We start from the raw sequence: 24,402 nt of genomic DNA, 5'->3' as shown, positions 1-24,402 counted from the left end.
GTGGTATGGAGATTTGCACCCCCAATACCAGAAAGATGGTGTTTCCAGCCCGGAAGTGAAGAGGAATATCAAGGAACAGAAACTCATTGGAGTTCAGGGATTCAGGAAATCAAATTTGGGAAAATTTGGCTAAAGGTCCCCTGGGCATTTTACTAAGTAAAAGAGTCACTTAACGCCTTATTGCTCAAATGTATTATGCAAAGAAATAGAAAGAATAATGCTTAATGCTGACTTTTAAAAAGGAATTGTTTGTTTGTTTGTTTGTTTGTTTGTTTGTTTGGGTCTGGATAGAGCACTGAAACAGGATCCCAGTCTACAGTCCACTCTGGCATACAACTCACACCAATCCTCCTGTCTCGGATTTCTAAGCACTGAGACTGCAGTAGTAAACTACCACAGTAAGCTCAAAATTAACTCTTAACGGTAAAGACCGCCTTTACCTTAGAACACATGCCCAGTTTTGCATCCTCTGGAAATTTTATTCCAAGAAATCACTTTTGTAGGTACAGTCCTGAGTTTCCAAAAATTAGCAATATCACAGAGTTCTCTTTTCATGAGGTGCGTGTGACTTCAAAGGTTTACTGATATCTATTTGTGTGAGGGCATAGATGAATAGCTATCGCTCTAAAGCACATATATTGTACACTTGAGAATGAAATTATTTCGTAAAAGAAGCTGGCCCTCTCTTGCCAATCACAGCAAAACAGGGATCAGAAATGCCTTGATTTTGACATGTATTGTTTTCTTTATGAAACAGCAGTTGATCACATTCCCTTTTACCACCTGGTAAAGTTGACCTTTGAACTAGAGAATGAAACCCACACCTCTGACCTAGATGGTTCCCCCCATCAATCACCAGAAGCCAACTCAGTTAATGGCCCGTGAAACATTCTCCGAGAGTATGGGAAAGTTATGGGGCATAATCAATACTGCTCCCTCTAGTTTCCCCTTGTCCCCTTGAAGATAACATACACATTTCTTTCAATATACCAAACACTCTTCTTCCTGCAGGTGCTCAAATGACAGAAAGAGAGAATGCTTACTAGGGTGAGGTTTTATGTGGCCGTAACTAACCATTCAATCAATAAGCAGCTTTCCAATTGAGCTGCGTTTAGAAATGGCTCCTTGCACCAAGTTTTTCCCATTAAGCAGAGCATCTGCCTTAGCCTGGGATTCTATGAATTGGATATAAACCCTCAGGCAGCTTAATTTCCAAATGGAGAGTGTGCAGTAGCTGGTGTCACCAGAGGCAATCTGTAAAGCTCTGGTCCTATCAAAAAAAAAAAAAAAGAAAGAAAGAAAAAACTTGCAAAATGGCCTACTCAGAAGCTAATGTTCCCTGTAGTACAGAGAACAGAGAAAATAATGAGCCAAGGGACCCATAAAACATTTTGATAAATACTGGGTTTGCCAGGGTTAATCTCACCTGGACCAGCTTAACTTCATTATCTGTGGACAGTAACCAAATAGTGAGAAGTTACTACATCCCTCTAAGCATGACAAACTCCCTACTGGATTGCAGCAACATTCTTGCTGGCCTGATGTGGGCCTTGGCTCTTCTCAAAGACTTCTCAATGTAAGCTTCTACAACATCCTTGCTACAGATTATTTCTGGCCAAAGCCACCAGGTATGACTTAGAGTGAAATCATTCTGAACAGACTGTTACCCCACCAAAAGCAAGATGAGGAAAAAGTCTTAGTATGTGATGTTTAGTAAACATTAATGACTTGACTGGAAATATCTATATTGTGCCAGTTCCTTTCCAAGTGCCGTAATATAAATATACATATATAAAACTCACTTAAGGGAAGAAGAGTTTCTTTTGGCCAACAGTTCCAAAGAATGGTCCGTGATGGTGGAGAAGGCATGGTAGCAAAAACTTGAGGAAAAGCAAGGAGTGAATGGTGATGGCTAGCTGGCTCTCTTCTCTTTATTAAATCCAGGTGTCCATTCAGCTTAATAGTGCTATTCACACTCAGAGTGTATCTTCCTACTTCAATTAGCCTAGTTCAGAAGCTACCTCACAGACAGGCCCAGACACTTGTCTTTCAGTGATTCTCAATCTTGTCCAATGGTCACTAATATCGACAATCACATCTCCTGAAAGCTATAAACAGAATTTGAAAATACTAAAGGAAATAGCTCTCTGTTCTCTATAACCTGTCTACATCCAGCAGTCCACTTTTCCTGTGGGCTTAGGATTTTATTGGTTGTTGTGTTATATATTGATGAAGTGAATTGTCCTCTACACAACAAGGATACTAGCCCACAGTGTTTACTATGGACACAAAAGTCTCTAGTTCTTTTTAGTCATTGTTTAAAATTAAATCTTGGGCTGGGTAGATGCTTCAATGGGTACAATTGGTACACAATCATGAGGACCTAAGTTCAAATCCTCAGAACCCACATAAAAGTCAAATATGGTCACATGTGCCTATAACGCTGGGATGAGAGTATAGGTAAGAGGATCTCTGGAGCTTCCTGGTCACCAGAATATCCAAACCCTGGTAAGATCAAGTTTCAGTGAGAGACACTATCTCTTCTCTGATCTCTGCACACACACACACACACACACACACACACACACACTCACTCACTCACTCACTCACACACAACACATAATCACACAAAATTTTAGTCCTTACTCAAATACCATGGACTCACAACATCCTATTCTCAGGGTAGTCACTCAGAAATTTTCAAGTATCTTAACAAAGACTGAGTTATAGAATTTTATCCATATCGAAGCTGCCCCTAAGTCTCCGTATCCTCTACATTGCCAAAGGAACTCCAACTTACTTACAGAGTCCGTAGGTTGGTTCTCATATACCCAGAAATACTAAATATGGTGCACTAAAATAAATAGAATATCTGACCAGCAAGCACCCCAAATGAAGGGTTCCTCTAAACTCCATCCAAGAGGCTACTTAAGCATGTTTGTCAATATTGGCATGATTGCTGTGTGAGGAACAAAGTGCTCTCTGATTGAATTTGAGGTCCATTCTACAAGAGGAAATCCATGACTATGAACCAGAACAAAATTGCATGACTGGGAAAGGCATAGGTCCTACAAGGAACCAACTATTGTTTAGCTAACTTAACATGGTGTCAAATGCTTTCTAACTATGTTTTGGCCCACATCCAATTGCTGCTCTCATAGAAGTGTCTCTTTGCAGTGAACAACAATGAATACCGAGAGTCATGGCTTTTCAAGATGCCTAGGATAAATGGAATGGTGGTTGAATGCTCAGCCCTCTTGTATAGGGCTGAGCATAGACCTACACACGTCCCTTCTAAGGCTCAGGGAACATCAGAAAGAACACAAGAGTTAAAGATAGGGAAGAAGACTGTGAAATGCCATCTGAACAAGGCACAGACATTTTTATTACAAACTCACAACACACCAGTTACCTGCAAAGGTCTGCACAAGACTGACCATGTCAACAGTCAGTCATGGATTATGGAGGACCTCGTGAGGCCTCTTCCCTGGTGAACTGTAGGTTACTGACAGATTCTAGATAAGAGGAGTCAGTGTCTTCAGTACAACTGCTGAACCCATCAGACTTCATGGAAACTTCCAAACTCATGGATACAGAAACAGCTCTGGTTAGATTCAGTAGGTCGTAAAACAAAATAAAAAGACATAAATGGAGGCAAGAGACTCACAAGGAGAGTGGAGGTGGGGGATGGCAAGACTGAGAGTGAGTTGAGGTGGAGTTAAAAGCTATCAGAATACATTATACACATGTTGTAAAACTGTTAAGGAAAAAATTTAATTACTAAAAATTAAAGATTAAAACCTGAGATGGTAAAGGTGCTGTTCCCTAGTAAAGAAATCTACATGGAATAACTCAATAGTACCTACACACACACACACACACACAGAGAGAGAGAGAGAGAGAGAGAGAGAGAGAGAGAGAGAGAGAGAGAGAAAGAACGCATGCACTGTGGGGGAATAAAACGTAATTTCTTCCTACACAAGCTTTAATCTTTTTGGAACATGCTGTGACTTCTTCAATTACCAGGAAGAGAAGTAGGTCTCATAGCAAGGTAATACCCAGGAGGGACATTTTTCTCTTCAGAAACTAATGAAGGCATTTACCCCCTTGAGGAGCAGTGGCGTGAACAGAACTATCATTGCAGGGAATTTTTAAAGCATTTATGTTCTATTCTGAGCACAGATGTTTTTCAATGTTGATACTATGGTGGTGATGCCCCACAAAGTCATCTTTTAGTGGTTTTTTTGTATCTTCTCAAGACATTCTAATAATGCTCTCTGTAGACCTTTAGAGCTCAAAGACCACTGACTCTACTAATGTTAAGGGTACAAGTTAAGTTTCTATGATTTTTACAAGGTTCTAGAACACCAATGAGCTAAAATATAGGGGTTTTTTTCTCTTCTTGTTGTCTTAAGAAGACAAGTAAATGCCATGAGCCATGTGCTCCAACTCTACTGCTCATCCACCCCGGGGGCACAGCCACTGTGAGGCTGCTTACCGAGGACTCCAAATCCAGTCCTTTGCCAAGCTGCTCCATAAACTAGGCAAGGCTGCCAAGAACAAGTCATATTTTGTATTAGAAAATCTGTAGCATGACAGGCAAGCTTGCTATAAAAGAAGCCTCCTTTCTACTTACTTCTACAACAAGGAGTAAAGTATTCCAAGAATTATTCTCTCATTATGGGAAGAGAGTGGCAAGTGGTGGGGTGTTGAGCTGGACCCTCTAGGTTTTGTGAATGTGCCAGCAAGTGGTGGGAATGGTAAGCTCACTGGTCCTCCTTGCTCCAGGCTTTCAGACTAGCTGACTCACTCTGTCTCACCACAGACCTTTACTGAGCCTGTCTTGTCCCTGATGTTTCCTGTATCTTTTCAGAAGGTCCAGCCCAGAATGCCCAGCCCAGCATGAATACAGCAGAAGGGTTGTGCCTTCCAAAGGGAGAGGTCCCCTTTAACCCAAGTTCTCTAAGTTCAGGTTCTATATTTCTTCCCCTTCCCCTTTTTAAAAGAACCATATTTGGGGGAATTAAAAAGCTTTGTTCTTTAGCCATTTTGTTACACACTTGGTAGAAATAAGAACCTGTGAAGAATGGGACAACAGGGCTTTATCCCTTCCCATCTAGGATATAGTATATAGATGGACAGAAAAAGGTACACACCCATTTGAATGCATGAAACACACCTGTTTACTGAAAAGCCACAGCTCAGGTTTGAGATGAGCTTGTACGTTTTGGCATTTTAATATGCTTTTCTGTGTTCCCCAACATTTCTACCATAGATATCCATTTCCCTAATAATTAGGCAGAGTTATGATTTTAAAAATATCAGGTAAGGAGTAGTTTGGCACAGGTAAGTTTTCTGTTCACCATTACTGAGTCCATAGGGAAATATTTATCACACTATTGTATAACTTTGTACAATACAACATAGCTACTCCCACCAGATAGCAGTGCTAACAGACAGTTCCATCCAAGTCTAGTTTGACAGATGAGAGTTTATGGGAATTGTGTACAGCAGCATGTGTGAGGGGATTCTCTGAAGACCATAAAAAAAAAAACCTCTCAGGAAGGAACAATACTCAAGAGTGACCCCCAGCATGAATAACAACTCACAAATGCTCCACTCTTGGAGTTCACTGCATAACTCACAGTCAGCTCCACTGAAGAGTCCTCCCTCCCCCGAGCTTGGAGAAGAGCATTGTAGATCCTTTAAGTTTTAGGGGACTCCAACCTCCCTCCCAGAAGGAACGTTTCAATTCAGAATCCATAGCAACACAACACACAGCAACTGAGGGTCTTTCTGCCCATACCAGCTATCCTGCAAACATGCACCATCTCCTGTGAGTCTGCAGAGTGATTACAACTCCTTCCTGTCCATACAGAAGAAAACCAAGGCTGGCTTTCACTGTCCTTACCCAGTCATGGGTTGACATATAAAAGAGCAGCTGATCCTCGGAGTCCTGGAATAATCATTTCAAGCATTTAGTGCTCACCATGAGCCAAGCACTACTCTAAAAGGTTACATATCTTAATTCATCCAACCATGATGACAAGCCATAGCCAGGGACGATTAGCAATGCTTGAAACTGAAATGCAGGTAAAGCATCTTAACCAAATGTACAGAATGTGCGATGGCCCTTAACAGGATGACCAACGCTCTCTGATGACCTTACCCCGTCTATCTAAAGCAGCAGAGTTATTTGCTTAAAAGAAATGCAAGATTATGGGCACCTTGTTTGTTCGTTCTGTGAGTTGAAATGGTAATGGAGTAGGAGCTGGTCAGTATGAAAATCTTCCACCGCCACCAAATGGTGACATTTAGTCACCATTGGCCAGACTAAATATCCACCTGTCCCTTTAAAATGTCTACTATCAGGACACCACCATCTACAAGGACGGGCAACTGTACCTTCTTTAGCTTTCACAATAACTTTGAATTCATACAACCTTACCAACACGAACCAATTCACACCCCCACACTGCCCAGATGGTATCAAATTATTCTAAATAGTCTGAGCTTGAACCTAGAAATTCTTCCTAGAGTTCTCTGGAAAACTGAAATGGTACCAACCTTATGAAGCACTTTATGTTTAATGCTTTCAGAGGCAGTCTCATGCAAGGTCATAGCAGCTGATTTTAATAAAAGGTTCCCACATCTAGTTCTAAACTCCAGTAGTTCCACTAAGGGGGAAATGTGCAAGCTTTGACTTTCCATAGAGTCAGGAGTTGAAAACACATCTTGGTGGTTCATCTCGAAGAATCCTTCCCCTACAGACCATCACAGTCCATACACACTCTGTGGTATTTCCTGCCCTTCCCACAAACTTCCAAACTTGGCTCTATCCCTCACTGCACCTAAGGGTAAACAATGGGCTAACAATCTCTGTTTTTAGAAAGCAGAAAGCAGCAGGTCACATGTCTGAGTTTCTAGCAAAAAATACAGTGCTTTCGATCCAGACAGACGCGGCAACCTCAGTGACAGACAGAAGACACCACAGGCCACAAAAGAGCCATGCCTCACGTGTGTGTACAATGACATCATTAGGGTGGCACACAGTTGGAACTTACAAGGATTACTTGGTAAGCACAGTGCTCCTGGAGAATTCCAAACTCTTTCAGTCACACATCTTTGTTTCCCTTCTAAAGGCCTCAAGCCTCAAGCAACTCCGCTACTGTGGGAAGAAGTGCAAAAAATCACACATGGAGCCTCACAGAGGAGGTGTCTGTGGAGAAACGATGGTTTTCTGGGTATGGTTAGTGGATTTTGCTTTGTTTTAAGGTCTTGCCCTGTGGTCCAGGCTGCCCAGAAACCCAGGACAATCATCTTGACTCAGACTCCCAAGACTGGCATCGTAGGCATAGGCTTCATGCCCTTTGTTTAATTCATAGTTCTCTCCTCCATTTGCAACCTATAAAAAATCACATGACCTACAGATGGTGGAATCCAGTAATCCTGTCCTCTCTTAGGTAAAAGTGGTTCTGACATATAAACCCTAAGCTCTAGAACTACCCTCTCATATCCATGTTTCTATAGCAACAACTTCTGTGTTTCAAATTATCTCTAACCAACTGCTTGGCATACAGACAAATCATGTTTTGCATTGTTGGTTTTCTTTGAGTTCATGAATACATGAATCCCGTAGATGCACTGAGTGAAATTATGCCAGCACCTGAGACATAAAAGTCAGTGAAGGGACAGGAAAGATGGCTCGGCAGCTTAAGAGCACTGACTGCTCTTTTAGAGGGCCTGGGTTGAACTTCAAGCACATCCAGCACATACATGGCAGCTTAAAACCATCTCTAAGTCTAACTTCCCAGGGGTTTGATATCCCATTCAAGTCACTGCTGACAGCAGGCACACACATAGTGCACATGACATACAGGCAGGCAAAAAAAATCATACTCATAAAATAATAAATAAATCTTCTTTTAAAAGTCAGTGTAAAGAGTTCACAGTTGTGTGGGAGGTAAACAAAGCCTTCAGGAACACAAAGTGAGACAGATTCTGATGAGGTACTAGAAGGCTTTAAAAGAACAAGGATCCCCAACCCAACCAGGGCTTGTTACAGATACAGTCAATGGGGAAGGGACATAGAGGTTGGAGGAGCAGCACCAGCAAAGCTCAGCAACATATGTGACAACATACCAGGGACGCTGAAGGCAACCTTGGTCTGCATGAAAGGTGGGAGTAGGGGAAACCAGAGTCAGGAAAAGAAAGCTGTTATCTCCTCCCTCTTAGGATTCCAGACTTTCCTCCGAGCCATCAGGTGATTTGAAGCAGGGAAGCCGTGATTGGATTGATGTTGGAGAAAGACTACTCTCTCAGCTGCATGGAGAATAGACTAGCGGGAAGGAGCTGGAGTGGGAGGCAAAGTAAAATCAGGGCATCTGTAGTCTTAGCCACCTTCCTGCGGAGATCCTAAAATGTGTCTTGAATGGAGTCCTCAAAGTTCCATGCAAGGATAACAACCTACTGAAAATTATAGCATCTGTAGCCACCAATTTAAACTCCATTATTAGAAACACCCAGGGCAAAGTGTATTACCATTTCAAACAAAGAGGTTGCCATTGATACCGGGGCCAGGGCAGGGAGCTCATTGATAGCTGATGCTCAAGGTTTCAGTCATGGCTTCCAAACAGCAGTATTTGCTGTGTAATCAGAATGAATGCTCTTCATTTTGTGTTAGGAATCACACTCCCCCTCCCCCCAAAATGCCCCCACAATACAACTATTCTTGGTGATTCTGCTGACTCACATGAGATGGATTTCTAGTTCAAGTACTTAAATAGCACGCTGCCTGCCCTATTTGCTTTTTCTTTTTGTATTTGGGCAATTAAAATTAATCAGCAATAACTTAGGAATATCATGCTTTCTCCTTCCACCTCCCTGTAATATGTATTTGTAATCATTTCTGTGACTATGTTCCCACAGGCATGCCTACAGTTTTCAGGTCGTGGTAACAATCATGCTCCCTTACGTCCCTGCATCACTTTCTTCTGGCAAACCCCATGCATTGGTCAAGGCTTTCCAGACAAATAGAATCCTTCCTCTACATGCATACACATCAGATGTCATATGAGACTCAGCTCATGTGTTGGTAGAGGATAGGATGTATCACAGGCAAGCCATCATAGCTAGACACATTGCACACCCAGCAGTGTGGCACAGTTCAAGTCCAAAGGTTTAAGACCTATGGGAATCAACAGTCTGCAGCCCAGAAGCTAGAGATCCAAGCGTGAGAATCTCCTATTTCTGAGAGTTAGGGAAGATGACTTTTGAATTCTCAAGCTCAGTCAGAGCACAGTCAACCATCCTCCACAGTGCAACAGAAAATGACTATCCCAACTCAACGTATTTGGGTGCTACATTCCTGGGTACAAGAAACCCTAGCAACAGCATCTGGACATCCCTTGACTAAGACAAATGGTGTATGGTAACCATACCACCCACCATCACCCCCACTTTCCTCTCCCTTGCTGTGGATTAAAGTGGTTTGGCTGCAATGCCCCCTGAAGAGGTAAAGTTGATTAAGTGACAGTCAACCTGGGATTGCCAGAGACACCGGGACAGAAATCGTCTTTCTTCTGGGAGAGCCCACAGCATGGGCTGCTGGTGGCTGTGCGGTACCTGAGAATGAAGATCATTTGTGAAAGAGTGAAATTCAGAGGTGAGGTAAAGAGAGCTATGTAGCCTCAAGCACTTGGACTTGACCATCCAGTGGTAACCTCTGACCTCAGGGTCAGTGACCTGACTTTGTCCTCCTGAGCAAGAGATGATTGGGTTTCCATCCCAGGCAGCAGCATTTCTGAGTTCTCAGAATCTAGAACCTATGAGAAGGGAAAGAAGAGAACTCACACAATTGTTCTTGGACTTAAGAGTCATTAACCTGGTCACACTCCTTCAAGAAAGGCATCACCATTCCCCAAACCATTATCAACATTTCTCCACTACACATCCCATTCACACCTACTAGCACTCTAGCACTCGCTGTCCTCAAAAGAATATAATAATAGTAGTAATAATGATAATGATACTGATGATGATGATAATAATGCTGATAATATTAATAATATTATTAATAATAATACACTCAGAGATTATCTTCCCTTGTTCTCGGACACAGAAGATCCTTGCCTTTGGATCTCTAGCCCCTGAGTTTTAGACTGTTGACTCCCATAGGTCTTAAACCTCTGGACTTGAACTGCATTACACTGCTGGGTGTGCTGGCTGTCCAGCTCAGTGATGGGACATTATGGGACCTCCGACATGCTCAAGTGTGTACATCATCACATGAACAGTCTATTATCGTCATCATCGTCATTGTCATCATCATCGTCACTACTATATAATCTGTATATATGTGTATCTGTGCGTGTTTTGTGCCTGTGGACATGTGTGTATGTGTGTGCATGTGTTTAAACTCTCTGGTCAGCCATCTTGCCTATTTGGCTAAACCCAGACCAGTAAAAGACCCTGGGCTCTCTGACCTCTCAAGATGGATCCCCAAAGTGATTGCTTCTGAAAAATGGCATCCAAGGTTTTCTTCCAATACATACATACACACACACACACACACACACACACACACACACACACACACACACACACACACGAGAGAGAGAGAGAGAAAGAAAGAGAGAGAGACAGACAGACAGACAGACAGACAGACAGATAATACACATGCACACACATGTGCTACAATTATGGACTCCAGGGCTGTATTGCCATCTTGCCTGAGACCCTACACCACCAGAGACTGGGAGCTTGACCTGGCTATGTGGCTTTTTCAGACTCCTAGACCTCTTTTTTGCAAATTTACATGGAAGGTAATATCTCCAATGAATTGAACTGGGAGGCCTTCAGCCTCTGAATACAGACCTTCCAGACCATTTTAGGACTCTTCCTGTCTCATAGTTTGAAAAGAGCTTACACCCCCTCAGAAGCAAAGTCAAGGACACAACTACACTGTTTCTTGACTCTTCCTTTCTAAACAGTTGACTTTTTAAATCCCTGATGTGGGGACATAAATGCATATGCACCAAAGCTATATTTGTTTCCAGACATTCTCTTGGGGGAAAAAAAAAGAAGTACTTCAAAAGATATATAGCAACCCCTGCTTTGACATAAAGCCTTAATTTAATATTACTAATTATGGGATTGCATCTCAAATCCAATGAATACATTTAGCTCTCTGTATTAGAGATAAAATCATTTAACATGATTTGACAAGCCTATGCCTCAGCAACTAATTAATTTTGTTACAACCCACCAATCAATATGCACAGACTAATGCTAACCGGTGATGACATCCTGCCTCCACCGCTATCGATATGCTCCACACAGAAAATTCTAGAAGGGATTTTTGCTAATGTTCTTCTCAGAGAAAGGACCAAATGGCACAGGATGATAGCAAACTTGAGGCTCAAATCTGTCCACCCATTGGCTTTAATAATTGTATTCCTCCAGGCTTATTTCTGAAAGCCTCCACCCTGTGTGCTTCAGTTGGTTAAGACTTTACTTACAGCATCAGCTTCGAGAATGTCCCTATAGCACAACTCAGAGGGAATAGAGTAGTGTTCCTAATGGTCGGGAAGCCTGGGAGAAAAGAGGTAACATGAGGACACACAACAGGAAGGGGAAGGGGTCTACCACAGAGCAGCCCGTGACCACTTGGAGCAGGAAATTGAGTTGGCAGGAGAGTGTGTTAGCTTTGGAAAACTCGACAGCTATGTGCAAAGTGACAAAGTGTCTTTTGTCTAACCAAGTAGTCAGACTTAAAGGACTTAAGGGATGGCTACAAAGATGACATTCTGGGAACCACAGGAAGAGGACCAGGGGTCACAGCTTCTATATAGACTCAAGGAAGGACAGACACAAGGGGCTCTCCAAGCCATCACAACTTCTGGATGTAGACTGTTAGGTTTAACAACATTTCTGTCATTAACATGATCACAAGGACACAAGCCTGAGACACAGGTTTATTCCAGCACTGAAGTCTGTTCTAAGGGTCAGTCTCACTCGTATGTCTGCAACAGAGGGTAATTTCCTTCTGGGCAGAGACAATGTTGTATTGCTTTATAACCTGACATTCTCACTACCCACTCCCTATCTTCAGCCCTAGAATCACTAACCCAGCACAAAGCACAAGACAAAGAGTTTTAGTAATATGTATCTTGTCAATCTTCTCATAGATGAAAAGCACTACCAACTTTTTTTTTCAGATGTGGCAGGCTTAGCAGAACAGAAAATAAATGAGTTGGTCTATTATATACTGTTAGTTCATGAATTCTGTGACCACCTAGAAAATAGTTACAATCTTTTCATACCTGAAATGCCCAGAATTTAAAAAAAATAATAATGGACAGAAATCTCACACCATGAAAATTTATCTTAAATGCCCATCATCAAGTAAATTTACTACAAAAGAGTTTGTTTTAAATGCCTATCATCAAGTAAAACATATTGAATTAAGCTCCAACTTGGAAGGAAGACTTCAGGGAAGATTCAGGGGGCAGGGCTACAAACTTTAAATGAAGACTCCAGTAATCGGATGGTTATTTTAAAAATCACTTTTTCTCCATTTGCACAGCATTCAAGGCACAGGCAGTAAACCTTTTCATAACTGCACAGTGGCCCAAACTTGGCCACTAAGAATATCCCAGGTCCTCAGAGGATCACAGAGCATAGCCTGAGATAGAAGACCTCTCTGATACCTTCCTGGAATTATCAAGAAGAAGTACATTTCCTTTTTGTATCAGTTAATATTGATCTGACATAAAATCGCACTGATGTGGCCTCCTCAGAAGCCATGTGGAGAAGACATAACTGGAAATTGGAGTAACACAAGGGAAAGTTGGCTTTGTACGCCTGCTCGTTTACTTCCAAGGGTACAGGATCCATCTGTACCCTTCATGTCCTAACCATGCATGGAAATGAATTCTCATACCCTCCCATAAGATGAGCTGAGATTCCCCTATTCATGCTACAATTATCCCACAATCTGAATTTATACTTCCATAGACGAAACAATGCCATCAAAATATAGCTGCAAGCAGGAGAGAAATCTAGAGGGAGGCCGCCTCGTACACCCTGCAAGAAAATCATCTCAATAGACAATAAGAAAAGAAAATCAAAACTGAGAGAGGGGATGTAAACCCACATGATTTAAATACAGAGAAAAGAAAAGATGAATTATGCAAAAATGAATCTACATTCAAAGGGAATAATTGGTGGTAGATTGTTTCACATGCCACAGTAACAAAGCAAAGGAAGAATATCAAAGTGTTGGTCCCAAGAGCATCCCCTGAGCATTGACAGGCCCCATGAGAAAGCATTATGATAATTAACACGTGACTACTAAGGGGTTGCTCCTTTTCTTTATGAGGTAAGTAACTTCAAAGAGGTTGCAAGCCCCTGTGTGTACTTTTCCTAACAGAGGAATCATAACCAAAGCTCAGACAGGGCCATACCATCACCAGCAACGCCAGCTCTTCCTAGGTTGCATGTCTTAAGAAATGAATAATAAAGCAAATAATCCTCTCTAGCTTCCATTTGCCCCAACATAGCACAGTCCCTAAGAAAGCAGGAGTTTCAACGCAGAAACTAACAGACAGAAACAATGGAGGAGACTGGCAGAAATGTTCACTGTATAGAAATTAGCCACATCAGGCAGACTCTAATTAAATAAAAGTGTTCTTGAATGTGAAGATCAGTTGGCAAAGATCTAGGAGGAGCTGGAGGGGAGGGACTGAGAGTAGGTTTGATCAAAGTAAATTATATACATGCATAAAATTCTCAATATATGTCTGTGTGTGTGAATGAACATATAAACATATAAACACAAACACACATATGTATGTATATATATATATATATAAACTTTATACCCATACACAATCGTAACTTAAAAAGAATGAATAATTATAGAGTGATTTTTCTAACTCAGCAACTTGACAGTGTCCCTTAATATAGTTCCTCATAGCAATACAAGTATCTGGCTTAGGAACAGGAAGTGGTTTCCAATCCATCTACCCCTTAGGAAGAAGCCTGCAGTGTCTGGACAGCTACAGCATCAGATAAACTCCCTATGAGGCAGATGTATAAAAAGCTATACTTTTTAGGGGCTTCTCTACACCCAATATGGTAGCCCAACTAGGCCTAAATCAAAACAGGACACAAAAATAACAGGTAAGACATAAGTCCTACAGTAACTGAGCTGTTCCCCAGGTTACACAATTCACATGACAGTGGCAGCCAGGAACAATTTGCTTAGTTAGATATCTGCTAAAGGAAGATGTTCCAGCTCACTGGTACTTCACTTCCTACGTGCTTGAATGAGCCCCAGAGAAGCAGTGCCCCATTATGCATACAAGGAGGAGTTATGCACATGAGTCACTGCCCTGAGAGCCAGTCACTGCCCATCATTAGACAATTTACTTATCATTCTTCACCTGCCACTGTTGTGCTGTGCAGTGTGTTTTATCTATGGCATATCTGCGTGCCTTTTCTGCCTTTGCAAGACCTCATGCCCTGGTCTTCCTGAAGACCCCCTACTTAGCAATGGCATGAACACATATACCTGTTTGCATAATAGCATCAGCTAACCAAAGCAAAGCAGCAGGCCAGCTGGCCTACTTTCGTTCCTGTTGCTCTTACAAAAAGCAACTTAGGGGAGAAAGGGCCATATTTATTCTTACAATTTCAGGTTGCTGTCCAACACTGTGGGAAAGTCAAGGCTAGAACTTCAAACAGCTGGTCACATGACATCCATAATCAAGAGTAGAGAGAGATGAATGCATGCGTGTTCACTTGCTTGCTCACTTACTAGTCAGCTCATGTAGTTCAGGAAACTCCTGCCTAGGGAATGGTACCACCCACAGTTGGCTGGTTAATCAACTTAAGACAGTCTCCTATAGGCATGCCCACAGTCCTCACTGAGACTCCCCAGGAAATTCTGGGTTGCCAGGTCAACAGTGAAAGCTAACCATCGCTGAGGCATTATTATCCCCTGTAGAATGCCTGTGTCACAGATTCTCAGTCTGTCACCGTATCAGAAGCATCCAAGTCTGCTACTCCATCAGTCTTTCTGTGGACCTATATTATGCAACACAGATGACTCCAGTTGATCACATTCTTTTCCTGTCGATGTGACCACCTAATTACTTACAGCAGGTAGTTGAGAAAGACCTGACCATCTCACCACAGGTATATGGTCTTTATGTCATTTAAATCTGAATGAACTTAATTTTCTTCCTTTCATACATCAAAGACAAAAATCTTGTGACCTATTTCAAAACAGGAAAGGAAGTAAAAGCAAAGAGAATTAAGATGAGCTTGAATCTTAGCTATCAGTGTGCCTCCATGCACAAGAGAGCGTACGATGCTGTTCTAACTGCTCGGGGAAGGAAACGGGACCATACTTATTTTCTAGCCCAGTTCACATGGGAAAACATTTTTTTCACCTAATTTGGGAGGTCAGATAAAAGCTCAACTTGCCCGATTCTTTTTCCTCTCCAATTGGAATCTGTTCTTTATCTAGTAGGTTCTATGACAGAAATTGCCCCATAAAATGCTTCTTGGTTTTTGTTTTCGTCCTTTTCAATATTTGCACAGATAAATATCGCTTTATAACGCATGTTCTAGGTAAAGACCATTGACTGGGTCAGAAGAGACACACGGGATTTCAGCAGAGGTTTCCCAAACGGACTGGGGAATCACAGTTCTTACAATGAGGACACATTTGTGTGGAAATCACACAGAAATCCACCCTCCACCCAGCCCCCCCCCCTCCTCTCACAGAACAGAGCAGAAGCGGAGTGGAAGAGCTGCTGACAGGCAGTATCAGAAGAACCACACTAGGGGTCAGGCTTATGGTGACAATTGGGCTCTTATTTTCATAGAATTGTTTACCCAACTGCACTGTCTTTGCAAGCAGCGGTATAACGTCTTTACCGCTGTGTATATTGTAAAGGTGGATGTGTTTCCATGTTGGGTCCTGTTTATTATTTTAAACACCAACTGCCACTTCTAGGATCCATGTCAAGGGCTGAACTACTAAAAAAACCAAAAGAGGTGACATCTGTTTGATGTGACTGTCGAGTTCCAGGAGGCCTGTGCAGCTCCAAATGCTGCCCAGGCTGGCCAGAGCTCAAACTTGAGCCACAAGAATACCAATTTGCAGTCAGAAGCCCAGAGGTGAAAAGCTACTTGTGCTTTGCATTAGTTCTCGGACCTCCTATAAGTCACGCGGCATTTATGAGCTGAGATTTCCCTTCTGCTAAACTGGAAACAATAATAATCCACAAAGTACCAAATCTCATAAAAGAATATGAGTGGAGACTGGCAGGTAAGCACAACATTTGTCCAGGAATACAGGAGCCTCAGTGGACATTCACAGGGGCCTTTGTTTTGGCTAAACCTGGATGTGTTTACAAAATGAGGAAGGAAAAACTGGAACAAGACAGGTCATTTCATCAAGCGTCCAAATCTAAAAAGGGACATTGATCCCATGTGGCCAGTCCCCACCAGAGGTCAACCTGATATGAACCAATGTTGCAATCTCACTCCGATAAGATATTCTCTAAAAACATATGCAAAGTAAACAAGGCCTAGACATCTGTCTGTAAAGATTGGCTGACGTTCCTAAGGGAGCAGAAGCTGAGACAACCTGTTTACATCTTTGAAAGCCCTGAGGACTCTTGCCATTATTATCCTAGGTCCGAAAATGAGAAAAAGTCAAGGGGCTTTATACACTAAAAGTAATATCATTTGTGGGCTGGAGAAAGAGCTCAGTGTGTGAGAACACTTGATGCATAAGCATGAGAGCCCACACAAAGACCTGGGCATGGACACACACACACACGAATATAGACATACATACACACAAATATGTACACATACACACATACATACACATACACACACATATACACACATACAGGTATACACACACAAATACAGACATACAGATAGACACACACACACATATATACATACACACACCCATATACATACACACACACACAGATATACATATGTACACATACATAGACATCTGTAGCCCAGGACTATCAGGGTGGAGACAAGAGGATAGTGGGGCTTTCTAGCCACCAGTCTAGTTCCAAGTCAGTGAAAGATGCTGTCTCGGGGGAATAAGGTTGAAAACGATAGAACAGGACGTCAAACATCCCCCTCTGGTGACTGCATGTGTACATGGGTGTGCTTACCACCCACAACCACATGCTCATACATCCTGAATGCAGCACAGCAAGTGGCAGGGGGACAGGAGTAATATAATTTCATTCATACTGGGATGCTGACAGGAAATGTGTTACAGCAAGATGTAAAATATTGACCACTGCACAGCTTGCTTGCACTTTCTCGGGAGTCCATGTGTCCCTGGGGTAAGCAGTTTGCCTGCACAGGAGTCTATTTTTTCTTCTGCATATAGGATGTCTACTGTATCAGCCAGCACTGGCAACCACAAACTAGGACATCCCTACTCTCTGGTTCCGCCACCACATGGATCCCTGAGCCACACTTGTCTATGGTGACTTTGAAAATGGCTGCACACATGAATTCTCCACCTCCACAATGTAAACAAGAAGGAAAAGACATGAGAGTTGGGAGATAACAGCCATCTCCCAGGACTTGTGGCTATGTGGCCAGTTTCATTCAGATAATGTGCATTCTGATATCTGGCTTCAGAAAATACTGTCATGATGTCCAAGTATGTCATCAGACTTTTTCCTCTTTCTGTGACAAACATCAGAACATAATGGCATGGAGGGAGAGACTTCTGGTTTGGTCCATGGTCTCAGAGGCTTCTGTCCATACTTCTCAGTCTGTTTATTCTGGGCCCCTGGCAAGGCAAAACACCACAGAAGCAGAAGCATGTGGCATAGGCTACTTCAGTCATGGCAAACACAAAGCAGAGATAAGTAATGTCCTCCAAGGACCCATCCCCAACAACCTATGGCCTCAACTGGGTCCCACCTCCCAACCAGAGGGTTCTATGAGTGTGCAGAGCCCCAAAAAACTCAACGCCATCAAAACCACCGTGAACCAGTAGTTTCTGAGTTTGTTATCTCATATGCAAAATAACAAGGAAATGTGGACATGGAGCAAGCAGAGAAAATGAGGTTTGTTAACAAAAAGTTAAAACGAACTCTGATGTTTGGAGGCGCTCCAAGAGGTGAACACCACCCTGTCCTGGCCTATCCCAAGGGATTGTGGGGGGTGAGTCTCAAAACAGGAATTGGATAGAAACTGGGAAGATCTTTTCTGAGATTGATAATGGTTTAACACATCACAGGAAAGAGTCCACATGCCCAATGTGGGTTCTCTCACACAATAGGAGAATAATTAATCTATCCAGGGATGTTCATGTGACAAGCTCATAATCCACCATGGGCCTTGCCCTTATGGCCTGAGAGGAGCTTGACCCTGTGTTATTAAGGCTTCCAAGGGCTCCCAAAACAGCGTCAACAGCAGGACATCAAATCTTTAGTATATGATGAGCCTTTGAGGAGAATATGCATATCAAACCATAATACCATCAAGTTTTGAGACTACACAGTGTGAAAATACATTGTTTGTGCTCATGACAACATATATACATGCATATACATACAAATGCATACACACATGCATATGTGCTCATAAACTCATATGCCCATATACATATAGCTCATAAAACACTATGAACACACATGTACACAAATCATACACAAATACACATAGCACACACATACAGCACACACATACAACACACACAGACATAGGATGTGGCACATAAATACGTAACATACATCACACACATATACAATAGGCATATACCTAGGCATATAGCACAAACATATGTACACACATCACACACATACATAAAATACACACAGCACACACATAAATAACAAGCATATACCACACACATATATAACAAATGTAACACACATATAAACAACACACACATACACCTATAGACATAACATATATACACACACATACACACAGCATGCACACACAGCACACACATGCACACAATACACACACATATATACCTATATAGATGGTACATGCATGCACACGCGCTCGCACACACACACACACACACACACACACACACACACACACACCAGTAGCCCCTATCCAATCTCTGACACAGATGTGTCCTCTCTTCCCACAGCCATCTATAATACTTTGTGATGATTCTCATCATGTCCTCCAAGAGTGTGTTCACAGGGATTTGGTTGCCAGATTGGCATAATCTGCGTATTGCCAGAGCCCCGCAAAGCCCTGCTGGAAGGATCCCCAGAAAACACAATTGGCATACTGAGTACATGCAAAGATAATTAAAGCAGCTGGGCCCCGCTTAGCCCTTGCCATTGGATGTTGTTATCTCTCATTGTCCTGGCTTCCTGTGATAGCACCATAATTTAACACAAGTTCTGAGTGGGGGTTTTCACACAGAGGGACTTGAGAGAACACCAGAAGCATGAGACTATGGAAAATTAGATTACGCGTTTACTATAAGGAAACGCTATGATCTGGTGCCTCTCGGCACTCCATTTGTCAGCAGCAGCTCTTCCCTGAGATGTGCAAGTGCTTCCCACCCCACTGAAGGACCCGTCACCTCATTTGTTAGTGTGTCATGTGCTCTAACACCACCAGACCCACTAGTGTGAGCCAAAACCATCAGGCCAATAGATGTGGGCTAATACAATAAACATTGGGATTCCTTGTTATAAAAAAAATGAGATCGGTCAAATCCATCTGTACAGCGGAAAAATAAATACAGATACCTAATGAACATGTCGCCAAGCTGTGGTCTCCACAAACTGCTTACTCTAAAGTTGTTTCTTTCATGTTTGATTTTTACGGTTACCATCTCACCTTTACACAAATGTGACAGACAGACCCCAGGCAGGATGACTCAATGGCCAGACTGAACGGCTTGACTCCATTTGAAAATCGCCTCTGGGTCAGCATGGCCCAGCCAAACAAGCTGTGGATAGGCTCAAGGTCCTGACACATGTGGAGAACCAGGTCAGCCCACAGGCAGAAAATGACAAAGACAGGTCCACTTCCATGGAGGTCATGGGAGGGGTGGCATGCTGAGCCGCTTCCTATAAGAACTGAAGGATTGCAGACACCCAGTAGCTAGAGACCTACAAGTACCCTTAGGCACTTAGGTGCTGTAACATTAGTGCTTGGGTCTATGGAAAATAGCGGGGTGGGCCAGACATTGTGGGAATTCCAGTTGGCATTCATTTTCCTTTTCACTGTCAGATTTTTTCAAAAAAATTTATTGCCATTGTAGAAAATAAGAATGTATCCTTCCAGGGGTTGGTTGGAAGAAAATGAAACATTACCTATGGGGTCCTTTGTGCCCTGGCAAAGAGATTATACCAAAGCACATAGGCATCCAGGCCTCCTTGATGAGGAAGAGCGAGTCCCTATTAGAGAGTAGTTGTGGATGACAATGCACACATTTCCCTCTAGACTCCAAGCCTTGAAGGAGCGCTATACAATATAACAATTTAACAAAGCAGCATCTTCAAGGAGCCACACAGAGTGCACCTTGCTCAGCTCTCCTTGCACTTATATACACACTCGCACTCACAAACTCATATACCCATATACACATAGCTCATAAACACCATGCACACACATATATACAAGGCACATACAAATGCACATAGCACATTGACATAAGAGCACACAATGTGTATATACAACACACCCAAACTGCCTCAGAAGGCATGGCTTATAGTTACAGCCTGATTGGGAAAGGGAGAGGGTATAAAAGTCTCTTGTCCTAATCACCCACTCCAATAGGTCACTAAAAAGCACATTCTTCTAAGTAATATTTACCTTTAAAAGCAGACCTTCTTTCCTCCTTCTCTCCTTTCTTCACTCTCCCTTCTTTTTCCATGTGAGCACACTATGGGAAGGCAGCCATCTGCCAACCATGTAGATCCCTCACCAGATCTGACCATGGGCCACCCTGATTTCTGGTCCTGACCTCCAACATCTAGAACTGTCAAAGAAACAGCCCCTTGTTTGAGCCATGTGGCCTCCTACACATGTGGCTCTGCTACACATCCTGGACTAAATGGGACCATTGGGATCTCTAGCAGAAGGACTATAGGTCACCATGTACTAACAGTGGGCCCACACATTGAGCAGTAAGCTCTGTGCACTGTAGAATCATGCGTGGGTCTGGAAACCACTCCACTTCAGCCATTTAGTGCCGAGGGACCTTGAGTGATTATTTAAATTTCCTCTGCGTGGTTGTCTTATTCTCGAAAAAGGGCTAGGTAGCAGTGATGTGGATGAAGGAGGTGGTGGTGATGGTGATGGTGGTCAAAATGAGGAAGATGAGAAACAGAAGGTGGAGGAGGAAGAGGAGGAGGAGGTAGAGGAAGAGGAGGAAGAGGAGAAGGAGAAGAGGAGGAAGAGGAAGAAGAGGAGGAAGAGGAGGAAGAGGAGGAGGAGGAGAAGGAGGAGGAGGAGGTTATCTACCTTTCTAGGATGCTGGGAAGCCCTCAATGAGTTAGTCTACAAGTCCCAACCAGAATAATGGCTGGACACAAGTGAACACAGGAATGAGTGTTCTCATTAAGAGCCCAGAGCTGAGTAGTAAGAACTTGGGTTGGGATCCAACCAAACCCATGAAACTGAGAACGTTTCTTCCCTTCGTGGAGCTTCAATGCTTCTGCAGTAAAAAGAGGCTATAGACCATCAGAGCTTTTATTTAACCTGTAAAACTCTTACCATCTCTCATCTTCAACTTTTCTGTTTAAAATTTCTATAAATAAATTTACTTTACAGGAGAGGCCAGAGCTATGGAACTTGGGAGTGACCATCAGGAAGCAAACTCAAGTGGGGATGAGTAGGGAAATGTCCAGTGTTCGGGTTATGGTCAGGAGTTTACACACACAAGTTCACCTGATAGTGAGCACAAAGCTACAGTGCAGATGCCGTAGAAGATGCTGAGGCTTAAAGAAGTGAAGAAGCGTTCTCATTCCTGTACATTTGACGGGACCGCAAGCCAGGTCCTCACGTCTCAGCTCTGGGGCTCTTAAGTGTACTAGCACATGTCCAGCCATTTCTCCAGGTGGTGCTTGTAGACCAACTCATTGAGGTTGTTCCAAGAAAGGCAGATACCATTGTCTCCATCCTCAGCACCTATCTTCTTCCACGCACAAGACCATGAAGCAGAGAGAATGTAAGTCCCCACTGAAGGTTCCTCAGGATGAAGCACTGGCCTCTCTCATGTGCCACTGTTCTAGCCACAGAGGCCAAGCTAGCAGGAGGGAAGGTCTGTACTTCACATGATGCCTACTGGCTGCAAACCCAGCTCTGAAAGTAGCCAGAAGTTCCGGCCTTTCCGTTGTCACTCAGTGTGTGTGGTGAGCTACCCTGCTCTAGACACCCATCTAACTGATGCCCTGAAGTGAGCAAAAGGTTAAGAAGACAGTATTTCACACTTGCTTTCCATTTGTAAAGAATGCACGTGAAATTATTTTAGATTAATTTTGCTGTATACTTCACCGCAGAAGGGGAAAAAAAGCATTCTTTACTGTGATCTATTTTTCAAGGTTAAAGAAAATACAAAGGGCTGAACACTAACCTCTAATGATCTAAAAATAACGGCTGCATGCCTGAGCTTCTGCGCGGGTACCACTTCTGATTTATGCGTTTGAGTTGCTCAAGTTAAATGAACTGTATTGAATTTAACATTACAAATTAATGTTTAAAAACTTTTGATTGGTTCTTTGTGAATTTCATATCATGCACCCCAATCCCACTCATCTCTCTCCTCTGATACCCACCCTTTACTCTTGCAAAACCCCCGCCCCTCTCCAACACACACACACACACACACACACACACACACACACACACAGAGGAAGAATTCTTTGCAGAAATTGCAGTGTGTCACAGTGTGTCCCAGGGTACACCCTTTTGTCCACACTTCTTTGCTCGCTAATGTTCATTGCAATGACTCATTTGGTCTGATATGAGGCCGCTGGCTTCTGCTACTCTATCAATACAGAAAACTCCCCGAGGCTTCTCTCAGATATCCTGTTGTTGCCCTGTGTCATGGAGACCCTGTAGTTTGGATTTGTAGGACTAACCTCTGAATGCACTCCAGCAGTTCATCAATGGGGTAGATGTTGGGGTGGGTCAAGGTAAAACCCTTGATCTGAACCTGAGAGGTATCTGAGCTGGTCAGACTGCCATCTCTCCTGCTTCCACTCCCTTGGAACCAGCTCACCAACTACTCAGGGAACCAGGGCCACTTCTACCCTCCTGCCCAAGGAGGGTACAAGGCCTAACCTCCTGAGTACTGCAGAACTGGGGCATGGCCAGTTAGCTCTCCTACCTGCCTTAGATGTCCAGTGTGTCGAGAGTGTGGGAGGCCATTTCTTCCTTGCCTGTGTCACTACATGGCAGACAAGTTGCAGGGCCAGCTCTCACATGCTTACACTCTCAGGGCCCCACTGACCTGTACTCTTGCCTTCAGGGTCAGCTCTACTATGCTGCCCAGGTGAGGTGCATGACCTGCTCTCCCAAGTGCCGCAGCTACTGAGAGACGGGGCCAGCTCTCCTGCTCTCAAGACTCCAGGGCCAGGTCTCCAGCCTGCCATGGATGGTGAGGGACGAAGTGGGGAGAACAATTCACCCTCATCCATGCTACGACAGCAGAGACAAGTTAGGTAGGGTCGGCTCTCTCATGCTTGTTGTCACCTACAACTCTCACAGTGTGAGGGGCCTACTCTCCTGAATACTGCAGCTGCCTAGGGACACAATCAGCTCCCCTACTTTCACACCAGCTTTGACTCCAGGGCCAGCTCCCTCACAATTCCCAGATGAGGGGTGGGGCCAGTTCTGCACAGCCCTCAGGCATTGATATGTCTCCCAGAGCTAGCCCAGACCAGCAATGTCCCCCTGGCATTTGGTGGTAACAGACCCCTGCTGTTGCAGGGCCACAAACCCAGATATGGCCCCCCATGGCAGCACAGGCTAGAATCTCACAAAGGTGCCAAGTGGCATCACCAACTACAAACATTAGGCTGTTTCTCCCTACCTTCAAGTCTCTAGTTCTGCCTCTGTTCATTGTGCCCACAGCCTTCTGTTCCTCTTCCTCTCCATTTCTCTTCTTACTTGCTTCTCTTAGTGGCATCTGGGGGTCTCTGAGTGTCTGGGGTCATCTCAGGAGTGGTCTCAGGAGTGCTATGCCCCACCGGTGCATTACGGCACTGGGCAGGATTCAGCTCGGACATGGTCTGTTCCCCCTGTGCTGAGTGGCAATGGACTGGTGGTCATCTCAGGTCAGCTCCATGTCCATGGTCCATGGCACCAATCTGGTGGTCCTCTTGCTTGACCCTTGGAAGCTGA

At 43.4% G+C, this 24,402-nt stretch overlaps 1 protein-coding gene; it reads right to left on the bottom strand.

Moving 5' to 3' along the window:
• Erich1 (glutamate-rich 1) overlaps nucleotides 1–24,402 on the bottom strand; it is a gene marked incomplete at its 5' end in the record, with an annotated part of 52,793,804 nt that overhangs the window by 4,242,461 nt on the left and 48,526,941 nt on the right.

This window comes from Rattus norvegicus, chromosome 16 (assembly GCF_021556685.1).
Source record: "Rattus norvegicus strain SHRSP/BbbUtx chromosome 16, alternate assembly SHRSP_T2T, whole genome shotgun sequence".
NCBI lineage: Eukaryota > Metazoa > Chordata > Mammalia > Rodentia > Muridae > Rattus > Rattus norvegicus.
The sequence above is the reverse complement of the archived record's forward strand: the minus strand, read 5'-3'. Positions and strand labels throughout refer to the sequence as shown.